General features: G+C 42.2%; 1 protein-coding gene across 3 annotated transcripts in view; it reads right to left on the reverse strand.

Moving 5' to 3' along the window:
* Nlgn4x (neuroligin 4, X-linked) overlaps nucleotides 1–12014 on the reverse strand; it is a 395672-nt gene extending 383658 nt beyond the window's left edge. The window contains exons 1-2 of one of the 3 annotated variants that reach the window (XM_013505622.1): nucleotides 11866–12014; nucleotides 2216–2392 (exon numbers count right to left, since the gene is read on the reverse strand). The gene's annotated coding sequence lies outside the window, so the exon portion shown is untranslated. Of the gene's footprint in view, nucleotides 1–1497; nucleotides 1533–2215; nucleotides 2393–2746; nucleotides 2784–11865 lie in introns of those variants that run through there. The other 2 variants (XM_013505623.1, XM_013505625.1) reach the window with 2 other exon arrangements.
* Between the last annotated feature and the right edge of the window lie 536 nt (nucleotides 12015–12550).

The raw sequence follows: 12550 nt of genomic DNA on the forward strand, positions 1-12550 counted from the left end.
CCATCTCCCTCCCCCGCAGCCCCGGAAGAAAGGGCGCTGTGTCTGACTGGGAGCAGGCGACGGAGTCGTGCGTCCCGGTCCAGGGGTGCGCGGGCACCCGGGCTTGTTCCGGGGTGGAGGGGTGGGTACAAAAGGGCGCAAAGCCTGGCTTAGGGGGCGGGAGACCCCCTAACACCACCTGGTTCTCCCAGGTGCGAAAGAACTGGGACAGATTGCGGAGGGGCAGGGATGGAGGGGGTGTTCAGGAGACTGACAGACAGCCCCAGTGGCTGTAGCAGAAGGGGAGCGAAAGGGAACAGCCTAGGAGTGGAGGCGCACGGAAGGGGTGCTGGGCCTCAACTCCCACAGCAGTGCCCCCAGCCCCCGCAGCCAAATGCCACCTCCTTCCCTTCCTCCCTCCATCCTCCCCTTCCTCCCCGGCCCCCGCCGCTGGCCCAGGTTAGCCCCTCCCCCGAGTGGATTGCAGGGTGCAGGATTGGGGCTCCCCCACATCAGCACCAGAGTCAAGTTCTCTGTCTCTCCCGGTGGTCTCGCTCTCAGCCCACGGCCCACCCACCCCCAGTCCCTCCTCCGCCAAGGCTTGGGGGATCTTCCAGCCAACCTCCCAATAGAGAGGCTCCAGCTGCGCAGGAATTGGGGGCCCCCGGGAGAGAGGGTGTTGAGAATGGGCCCAAGGAAATCGATCTGGGGGGAGAAGTGAATGCGAAGAGCGCGAGGAATGGCTGCAAGATGGGGGTGCTGTGGGTTGTGGTGCTGGCGATGATGACGATGGGTCTTCTGGACGCCCCTGTTCCCGCTCCGGCGTCCGCGTCGGGGACAGGTGGATTGTGCGCCCCACGACCAGGAAGGGAAGCTACTGGGCTGGCAGGCAGCAGCTGGGGACCTGGCCTCCCCTGAGACCTGAACCAAGGAGCCTGTCCTTAAAACCTTCCCGTTACCAACTTTTCTGTTTCTCTGCAAAAGCTCAAGGGTTCTGCTCCGGCTGCAGCGAGCAAGGAGCGCACGGCCCCTCGGAAAGGCAGAGGTCGGCTCGCAAAGAAAACAAAACCGACCAGCAGTGCTCATAAAGCAAGCCCTGCACACCCTTCCACGGCCCAGACCCAGGCGCACGCAGGGGAGAAGTGTTGCGGGCATCTGCTCCCCATCTTTCCAAAGGCGGCCAGCGCTAAGCTACCAAGATTGGGTCTTCACCCGAGGTCTCCAAGACGCCCCAAGGCTGCCCAGCAAGCGCGCCCAGGCCCTAATCAATCAAGTGCGTTATTCTGAGGCTCACACAAACCTTCATCTCATCCGAGAGGAGCAGATGAAGGAGGAAAAAAAAAATCGCTTATTGCAAACCCAGCCAAGCCTGTTTTTCCTGTTGCACTCTGGTTATCCTCTACCCTTCCCCCAAAAAGCACCCCAGGCGGTGGTAACTGACTCTTTTCTTCGGAAGGGAGGAAAAAAGAGACACAGACAGAGAGGAGGAATAAGATAAGAGAGCCCCACGATGCTCACAGTTTGAACAACTCCAGCCTTCCCGACCAGTCTGGGTGTACAGGGCACTGGCGCTTGCCTTCCTCCTCTCGCTACTGCAGATATATAATTTTCTCTCTCTCTCTCTCTCTCTCTCTCTCTCTCTCTCTCTCTCTCTCTCTCTGTCTCCCACTCTCGCCTGTTTATTTGTATGGAAGGCAGCGCTACTTTGTAAACACACCACACACACACACACACACACACACACACACACAGAGTCACACACACACACCTCCCCCCACCCCAGCCATGAAATAGCTGATAGCACCAAAACAGTCCTAATGTCCCCCCAAAACACCTTTTTTTTTTTTTTCCTTTTTAAAAGTCACAATAAAATCAGGTGTCTCTGTGGCAGTGTGCGTGCGGCTTGCAGCACATGACCGGCCGCACATAAATGTCCACACACCCACCCACGACGGAGACATGGGGCGGCGGATGTAAGAAGAAAAGTCTCGCCCTGAATTTTACAAGCCAAAGGCAGAAAATAGATACATAAATAAACAAACAAACAATCCAAGAAATAAATAAATGAGATCCATGTCAGACTCAGAGGAGGGGTGAAACGTCTCCAGCCAGTTATAAACTATTACCTTTCGGAAGGGAGAAATGTTAAGTCAGAAGGTTGAGATGGCTTTGAAAAGAACGACGGGGCGGGGGGAAGGAAAATGCTAACCCAGAGGCGTTTTAAAAGCGTACCTACCTGAACAGCGCGGCCACGACAGCGGCAGTGAGAGCGCGCTGTACTTATCCAGATTTTTCCAGGGAACAGGGACGAGGAGTATGATCCCGGAGGATGTCCACACACCAGCTGGGTTCGCTTATCCAAAGGAATGCAAGGACCACGGATAACACCATCAGGAGGAAATTCGTTGTTTCTCTTCTCAAAAGTCAGTGGGCAGGATGGAGAAGGAGAAGAAGAAGAAGAAGAAAAGGAAGAAGAGGAAAAAAAAAAAAAAAAGACGTCAGAATTGGGGCAGGGAGGACATAGCCCGGGGTTGGGTAAGAGATCTGTGGTGAGAGACCGAGACGCGAGAACAACCGGGTTTGCAAGCAAAAGGGAGATTGAGAAGCCAGGTCCTGCTGTCTCCGGAGCTCTCCCTCTGCTATTGGACCAAACTGAATGAAATTTACAAAGCCAGCAGCCAATAGATCTCCGCAGCCGGGCCCATCACTACAGAAAGCATATCCACAGCTACAACCTATGCAAAGAGCAGCTAATCCCAGTGCTAACCAACTGTGACACGGAGCTCCCGCTGCCAGAGTAGGAGGACAGGGCACACAGCGGCCACCATGCCAGAAGTGCACAGTAATACCTCCTCCTGGGCTACTTGGCGATCTTCACACACCCTGGGCATCAAACAGGCTGTGGGAGTCGCCCACATCTTTAACTCTTTAAGGTCTTTCTCCCTGGGAGTTCCGGGGGTCAAGAAGATCCTTGTTGCTTCTGGTGTAGAATTACTGGATTATTTTAAGTAGAGAAGCATCAACATCCAAAATACCGTCGTCAAGGGAAGCAAGATGAGGAGAAAGATCCATAAAATCAGGGGCATCTCTGGTGAGCAGGTGATGAAAGAAAGATTGAGACTTGCTTTTGCTTTTTTCTCTCTCTCTGATACACTCAGGATTTTGATGAAAATGCTGCAGCTGAGGTGGTGATGCAGTGCTTAGATTTAAATATCTTTAATGCACAGTGAGGTTCCACAAACGCGTGCTGCACAGCCAGTTTATTTCAGAGCAAAGAAAGCTTGTTGTCGAAGTTTGGTCACAAGCTGGATTTGCATGGGCAATGTCTAAAGTTCCTGTTTCATAAATCAGACATCAGCAGACAGCTGGCTGAAGGGCTGGGGATGTAGCTCACTGGAGGTACGCTTGCATAGCATGTGTCAGGGCCTGGTTTCAATCACCAATAATACACCCAAACACTTTCACAAGTTGCAATCGTATAAGTGCTTGAAGCTGAACACAGATTTTTAGTTAAATTGGTTGGGTTCAAGTCAACTATGAGCTGAGTAGCACATTAAAAACAATTTTGTCTCTACTGCCATATCTGCACCGTGAAGATGATAAAAGTTACCCTCTTATAACCATATTAGAGTGATCTGTGCATGCGCATGTTTATAGTGCCAAAATTCACAATAGCCCAATCTTGGAAGCAGCCTAAATGTCCATCAACAGATGAATGGATAAAGAGAATGATTAGTATTCAATTTACACAAAAATGGAGCACTAATCTGCCAGAAAGAATGATAAACTTGAGTCATCTCTAGGAAAATGTATGCACTATTAGACCATAATGTTAAGGGAAATAAATCAGACACACAAGCTTAAATATCACATGGTTCAACTCCCTTATATGAGAAGCCCAAATTATCCATCTACTGCAAAATAAAACATAATAGGAAGTAGTGACGCTGATCTTTCTAAAATAGGAAGTGGATCCAGAGATGGAGGAAAGGGTTTAGAGAAGGAAATGGGATAAAAGGAGGAATTAGGACATGTTCTGTTCATCTACAAAATGCACACAGGAAAGTAAACAGTATATACCACAAACATAGACTGATAATAAAGAAAATTCCTCCCAATGTTGTGATGATTGTTTGAGTTGTTACAGGAAGTGGCACTCAAGACCTGTAAATAAGTATTTTCTAACCTCAAATTTGTTTTACAGTTCATTAATTCAGTTATGGTAGAAAAAAAGAAAATCTCCTCTGCAAACAGGATGTCCTTCTGGTTTAGGCATTAATCCAAACGCCATGCTTGCTGTGAGCATTGGACACGATTGTGCAATTGGAGATCCCTTGGAAACTCTTGAAAGAATGATTCTTGGACACCTGGGTTAGTCATGGTCATGCTCTTGGATACAGAATTAGTGGGCATGATTTATATGGTCATATTCCTTAAACCTTATTAAATGGAATCAGAGACTAAAAGTGACTGAGGGAAACAGATCTTTTTCAAACGGGAAGGAGACCAAAAGGTGGAAGGTGGTGAGCGAAAGAGAAGGAGGAAAAGGATGGAAAAATATTAAAACATGTAATATAGACAAATACACACAGCACTGAAGAATAAGGACTAGTGGGAGGTCTGATATCAGTGGGGGGACAGCCGTGTAAGCGAGACTATGAATATTGCCTCTTTCTCCCACTTTTTCTTCCCAGCAACTCAGATGTGAGAAGATTCTTTTGCCCTGTATTCCTGTCCTGAAATTCTGTGTAGCTACAGCCTAAAAGCAACTGGGCAAACTAACCAAGAACTGAACTCTCCGAGTCTGTGAGCCTAAAGAAATCCTTTTCTCTATGTAAGTATATCGTGTCACATATTTGTTACAAGGTTAAACCCAGTGTGTCATATGTTTGTTACACTGTCACATACCTGTTACCCTGGAGTATGGAAGTATGAAAACACCTTTCACTTTCATACACACATGCACACACACACACAATACATATACAGACAGTAATAGAAGAAACACATACGGAAGTCAGTAACAGGGCAAATAATATAAACATATGTTCATCCATGCATGTATTTGTACTATTGAATAAGCATCTTAAAACATATATTCCATCAAGTATTAGTTACATGTTCAAGCCATCTAAAGTAGTAATGTTGTAAATAAATACTGCTGTACCTCAAAATCCTTAACAACTGGAGATAGAGATGTATAGATATCAACACTAATATGCAAATTCTAATAGAAAGATTATACAACAAATTTCAGCTGGAGGAGTACAGTCAGTAATAGGTGTGAAACTCATAGCATTTGTCATGGATGTATCAATTAATTGACTAACTTATTGATAAATTTGATCTGTATTTTTTGTGCATTGCTGGTCCTGAACACTGTGTGTGTACCTGTGTGTGACATACAATGATTTATGCTGGAGAAAACATATGTGTGGTGGACCACAGAGCTAACACCATGAGAATGCAATGTGATTACAAGAAGTTGTGCAAGAGCTGTGTGATATACAAGCTCATCTGGATGTGTAAAAGTAGAAATGATGAAGGGTCTCTGGTGGAAGAATCTTCCAGAAAAGAAAGGAGTGGTAAATATATACCGGTTAGTTGAAGAAGGCTCAATAGGACCTGAGAAAACATCCTGGATAAGACAGCTCAACGGTCGGTTCCTTGCACACATTTGGAAATTGGGAGACTTTGACCCAGGAGGCAGGAAACAGATTTTGAAAAAAAAAAAAAAAAAAAAAAAAAAAGAGAGAAAGAGTGAAAAATGTCTGCAGACTTATAATTATGGTGAGCTTTGAGAGCTATGCTGAACAAGGTGGAATTTATCTGGTAGGCAGTGAGGAATTAATAACATATTTTAAGTAGGTGGTAGAGGAGAGAAAAAAAATCAGGTATATTTTTTAGGACAATCATTCTGGTGGCAATACAGAAAAAGAGTTGGAGGAGGCCAAGGTGAAAGTGAAGAAAAATATTAAATGTTTCTGAGATTTTTTTTTGCAAAGGATGGTTGCCCTGGAGAAATGAATGAGAGAGAGAAAGAGAAAGAGAGAGACAGTGACAGAGACAGAGACAGAGAGACAGAGAGAAAGAGAGAAAGACAGAGGGAGACAGAGAGAAACAGAGAGGGTGGGACAGGAGAAAGGATACGGAGGAGGAGGAATAAGAGAAGGATGAGAAAGAAAAAAACAAGAAAGGGAAAGAAAGTGAAGAAACAGACAACTTGCTACGTGGAAAAGAGGTCATGTCTACTTTGCAACAGCAAAATAAAGTAGCTTAAGAGGGACAGTTTACGCCATGGACCATATCTCAGTTTCAGGCTTAATCCGTAGGCTCGCTGGTGGAGTAGCAGATGTCTTCCCTGAGACAGACCACGTAGGAGGGTAGGCAAGCACATTTTCATTTCCATCCAAGTGACCCAAATGGGATTTAAAAAAAAAATAGAAAATGAAAAAGAAAAATTTGCAAGCATCTTAGATGGACAAAATCCTCTTTTTAAGAAAAGGGAATGTGACAGTCCAAGCATTTGTAATTGCCTTTAACAGAACATGCTCTGTGGGAAACCAAGACTGGAAAAAGCAGGGGAAAACCGTAGTGACTTCTAATATCTGAGGGAGTGGAATGGGGCCCAGTCAAAGGAGCTGTGGGGTTTTAGACCCAGGTCTGTGGAAGACGTAGGGCTATCATTCTTCTTGCTATGCTTTGTATGTAATCATGAAGTACTACGAGAAGAGGGGGAAAGTCTTCAAAGATATAAAGCAGTAAGCTACAGAAGCGAGATGAGTAGGGAATGTAAGGAACAGCCAGTGCTAGTGTACCTATTCTCCCTGTCCTTTCTGTTGTCTTATAGACAAGAGGCACATGTTAGTATCATGTTCATTTTTAGGTACACGTGATGCTTTCAACTCCAAATATAGTTTAGTTACTGTAATTCAGATGTAGAAAGTTCAGCAAAGACTCTACTGTTGATTCCTATATTGCCCAGCTTGGTGTCATTGGGAGATGTGGAATTTAAGAGACAGGGCATGGATTAGTGGAGGCATACCGTGGAAAGCGTATGAATGTGTGGCTTTTGCTTTTACTTTCTTTTTAGTTGCTGTCGACTATGACATGAGCAGCTTCTAGCTATGCTTCTGTCTCACCACAGACACAAAAACCATGGTGCCATGAAACCATGGAATGAACCCTTCGAAACTGTAAGTCAAAATGAATCTCTTTTGTTTTAAAATGATCTTAGAATAATTTTCATAGTAATGGAAAGCTAATGAATACATTGGTAATATCAGAGAGACAAGTGGGTGATCCTAATTCTCAGGAACTTTACAAATGTCATGGTTAAAATAAAACAGAAATATGACTAAGCAGACTAAGATTTTTGGTGTGATGGCAATGGACACCATTTTATTAATTAGTGGACATTACTGAAATAAGTACATGTAATATAAGACGTGCTCAACTCAAAGGGATTGATGTGTAAACAATTATTAAATTCCAGTGTAGTACATGACACATGGCATTTTATTACATGTTTGCAGTACATAATGTTTATATTTGTCATGATTAATTGGTAGTTGTACTTAATACATATTAATACTTTTTTTACCCACCTTTGACTCTCCTTCCTGGGCTATTTCTAAATCTCTTTATCTCCCTTTTTTTTTTTTTTTTTCACATATTTACAAAGTCTAATGTTTACTTTCCTGGAGTGGAGTTGGTACATGTTCACGGCACATATTAATTCCTTTCTTCATTTCTTTTTCTCTCTGCCTTCCCCTCTTCCTCCATCTCTTGATCTCTTTCCACTTGGAGAAAGATCTATCCTTCAAAAGCATACAAGAGGTATGGCATGTTTCCTATTAGGGTGATGAGAAAGTCCTTCATAGATAAACAAGCTTTTCACAGGCAAGGAGAGAGTGCAGGTACAAAATTAATTCAAGTAGATGAAGTCTGGAAAAGAGAAATAGAACATAGAAGGAGGGTTTGAAATCTCAATGTACACAAGGGATAATCAGGTAGATCGTTTGAAAAAAGAAAGTATCCAGAACTTAACAAGGGCACTCACCTTTAATAAGTCTAGAGGGTGCTCCAGGAATTTGCATTTTGCAAGTTTAAGGTTACTTTGTGAAATGAGAGTAGCACAGAAATTAATCTCTGAAAACACCAACGGTGGAGAGTTGCTAACAGAGTCACAGACATAGAGCACAGGACAGGAGAGAATGGTGAGAAGGATAAGCGGAGCTATAGGAAGTGATGAAAATTCATGAAGTTGACTTACTTAATGCTCTAGTCTTGCCCTAAGTGAGAGAAGGGTTCAAATTTATGTTTGTTTACTCTGAGGCAATTTAAAGATAGCTTCTGAGGAATCTTCAAACTGATTTCCACAGTGCTTTCACTAGTCTGCATTCCCAGCAGCAGTGGAGAAGAGTTCCTGTTTCTCCACAGCCTCACCAGCATTTCTTATGGGTTGATTTCTAAAGCTTCATGGCAGGGAACTTGTGGAATGAGAGGACACGTTTTGTAACATCTGTAAACTAGGTCAGTCTGAGTGAAAATTTAAAAGCAAATGTTAGACTGTGGCCAGTATAGTTATTAAAAAAACAAATCATAAGAGCTGATTGAAAATATGTTGCTTTGCATAACTGAAGCGAATAAAAGATTTGTTTGGTTTTGAAAAATAAAAAGATTGGGGAGAATTAAAATATGTACAATTGAAGGAAACTCTACCACTGGAAAGATGGAGACTTTGGCTTCAGATGATGGTGGTTTGTAGAAATGCAAATTATGCAGAGAGCTTGCGGGTGGGGATGAGGAACATTTGGTCTTGACAGGAGCATAGGGTGAGATGTCCAGTCTGAGAGCACACTTCATGGATATGATGCATAAAAACATCAGGTAGAAGAAAGAGTTAGGTTAAAACTTTGGATGGAGCAACCCTGACCAGGGTCTTGATGGTAAAAAGAAAAATACAGACATTAGAACAAGATTTGGTAAAAGAAAACACAGTGTGGATTCCAGGAAGGACCTTCTTCAACTCAACAAAGAGCAGAAAGGATTCAAATTTGGGCTTAAAAGTCGAGGGGAGAAGAAGTTTGCATGTTGGAAGCTTCATTTCATTCAGAAACTTCAAATGAGTGTCTAAATGGACCATAAGTAAGCTTGTGATGAGGCAGTGGAACTTACAATTTTAGTTTTACACAGAGAAAAAGGAAAATCACAAGAGTAAATAAAAAGTAGCAGGGTTAGGGGAGGGTCATTTTGAAGTGTAGTTTCTTGATCATTGTTCAAATTCACTTATTCTCTGGAACTGAATCTGAGAAGAGTCACTGATCCCCAGGAGCTCTGCAAAATGCCAAGGCCGGATAAATAAAATGTGGTCTTTGCCTTCAGCTAACTCTGAAACTCTTTATTCATGGCTCTTATCAGAACTGTCCTGTTTTCTTTGTATTTATCTGTGAGTTTATTTATGGTATTTCTGGCCTTCATTTACAATTGTGTACAGAGCCTTGGGAGAAAGAAAAAAAGAAAAAGAAGTCCATCCAGGGTGTTCATGGTAAATGCCTTGGGTGATCATATTTATATAAGACTTGAATTGCAGAGGATGAAGTTTAATAAATTTCAGAGGGGATAGGATAAGAAATGACCTTTCAATTACATCTATATCTGTCTACAAATACATATTGGATATAGTTAGTGTAACTAGAGTATGTAACACACTCAATTTATGAGGAAATATTTGAGTAGTATTAGCTCCAAGTTGGATTTTTTAACTAGCTTAAAATATATAATTATCAATAACATAAATTGAATAAGAGTAATCTATTGAAGACTCCAGAAATATCTGTTCTCTTCTAGTTGAACCAGTTCCATTGTATCTTATTTTAGACTCTAAGATTACTGAATACACCTCTTTCTTTCAGTGATACAAAGTAAACTCTAAACCACTTGGAGGTGAATTATTATGAATTTCAAATTAACATCAATCCTTTAAATGAAGTTTTCTCCTACTAATGTGTGTACTTTTCAGATATGTAAATGTAAAATTTCTCCTGGGAGAGATATAGACCTGTTCTAATTAATTCTCATGGGCATCATAAACATTGTCTAAAGCTTAATAAAGCTTTAAGAGAATAGGTTACAACTTATATTTTCCACTAGGAAGTTGTGTGTTCCCCAAATCCAACCTTTGCATCTGCAAAATGGGAACAATGCTGTCATTTTGGGTGTCAGTGTTCTCCTGACTTCAGATAGACTTGGTCTTTTAATTTTTGTTAGCTCAAACCCATAAAACACTATGAATTATATAACACCTACAAACTGCACTGACTTTCCATCTGGTTATTTTATTTTATTTTATTTATTTTTTTTTATTTTTTGGTTTTTCTCTGGTACTAAGAACCGAACTCGGGACCTTGCACTTGCCAGGCAGGCGCTTTGCGGCTGAGCTAAATCCCCAGCCCCTCCATCTGGTTATTTTAAATCCTGTCCTTGGTTATTATTTCATTGTCTGGCATGATTAGCCTAAATGACTTTTAAATGGCCCTGGTTTTTAAAAAGTATTCAAGCTCCACGATTTCCCTACATTCATGGATGATGAGAAATCCATTAAGTGTTGTTGTAGCAAGAAAATCAAGGATACGAATCCTAGATCAGAGGTCGAAAATAGAGCTCATTAAAAATGGTGTCTTGAAGGGATGCTCTCAAAATTACTGCCTCAGACATTTTAATGAAAAATCTTTCAAAATGATTATATCCCTTTGACAAACAACAGTATATACCACACTTTAAAACAATGGGGAGAAACATAAAATCTTCTTTCTCTGAGTTAGTAGTATTTTTGCAATTATTGTCTATGGCCTTACCACCCTGAGCACAGCTGATCTCATCTAAAATTATTGAGAAAAATAAGTATACATAGATAGATACAGATATGGAGATTGGAGTTGGAGGCAGATAAATAGTAGATGTTGATAAAGAATAAATACAGATGTTAAATATAGACAGATGTAGGTACACATAGAGAGGTAAGTAGATGACACACAGGCAAATGTAGATGGATAATTGTACGCAGTAGGTGTTATATAATAGATAGATAAGTAGATACATAAAGGCCTATTTAATGGATACATCTTTGTGTCCTTCTCCATATGGAAATCCATATATCACTATTATCAACTATACTGGGAAGAAAAAAACCCTCTGTATCATACAGAAATAGAGACCTATGAAAATGACAAAGATATGAATACCTACGGAGATATACTGATAGAGATCGTCTTGGGTACATTTCTCTCATTGATGGGAAAAAATACCTGACACCCAAAATTGAGGAAGAAAAGGTTTATTTTGCTTGCACTTTGTGGAGGTTTTAGTCTATATTTGGCTGGCTCCAAGGTAGAATGGCACGTGGCAGAGGGCAAACGTTCATGGTGGAGGAAGACAGCAAAAGCAACAAGAGCAAAAGGAAGGGGTGGCCCCTAGCAGGCTCTTTCCCTCCCTTACATTGTATGCAAAATACCTGCCCCAGGGCGGGTGTTTCACTCACATCCATTAGTCAGTCATAAACTTTAGAAGCCTGTGCCATGATTGCATGAGGTTTTGGGGGACACCCAGACACAAACCATACCAGAGATCTATATTACATGATATATTTTGATATATGTACATTCATATTTATACAGTGTGGTAGAAAGTACTATATAATCCAATAAAACCAACAAAAGATATAAAGGCAAACATAGTACACCGGTGAGGATGTGTCCATGGGACATACGGGGCAACTAAAGAAATGCTCAGAGGCCTCAGAAGTACCAAATGTGAGCAACAGAATAACAAAGGCAGTTGTCTTTGTCACTTTCTTGGCTGTGGGACACAATATGTCACACTCACAATTTAAAGGAAGAGAGCTTCATTCTCAAGTCTGACTTTCAGTTCTTGGTCAGCTAGTTGCAAAGCAGTAAAGGCCATGGTGGAAACGTCCAGTCAGGGAGAGCTCGAGGGAGAAGGGAGCCTCTGTACTAAGAAGTCTTGATGTCCAGTGCAGCCATGTTTGGGGGCGTGGCCTAGAGAAGTATTGGATTCTACAGGTGCGGACCTCATAACCAGCCATTGATGACCTCACAGCTGAGTGGCCTGTAGGAGGTAGAGATCAGCTGGAGGAAGGAGGTACTGGGGCAGTGTGCTTTCTATAGAGATTATCTCACCCTCTCCTCCTTCCTTTCTGTTTCTTTTTTCTTTTTCCTACTGTCTGTTTTCTGACTACCATGATACAAGCATCTATCCTCCACCAAACTCTCCTGCTATGGTGTTTCTGCCTTGAAGCCAGCTAACCATGTACTGAAACCTCTGAAATCATGAGGAAAAACCAGACCTGTTCTCTTTTAAGTGGGGGACCTCAGGTAACCTGGTCACAGTGACCCAAAATTGACTAATACAGAAGGGGCAGAGAAATGAGTGAGTTTTCAGTGGAGAAATCTACCAAGCACAAACTCAGCCAAATGATAAAGGTCAGCATGAAAACTGAGGAGCTATGTTGCTGGTCTGAACCACTGCTGTGATGACAGAAACGGCACTT

Source organism: Chinchilla lanigera, unplaced genomic scaffold (assembly GCF_000276665.1).
Source record: "Chinchilla lanigera isolate Chin_1 unplaced genomic scaffold, ChiLan1.0 scaffold00098, whole genome shotgun sequence".
Classification (NCBI taxonomy): Eukaryota; Metazoa; Chordata; class Mammalia; order Rodentia; family Chinchillidae; genus Chinchilla; species Chinchilla lanigera.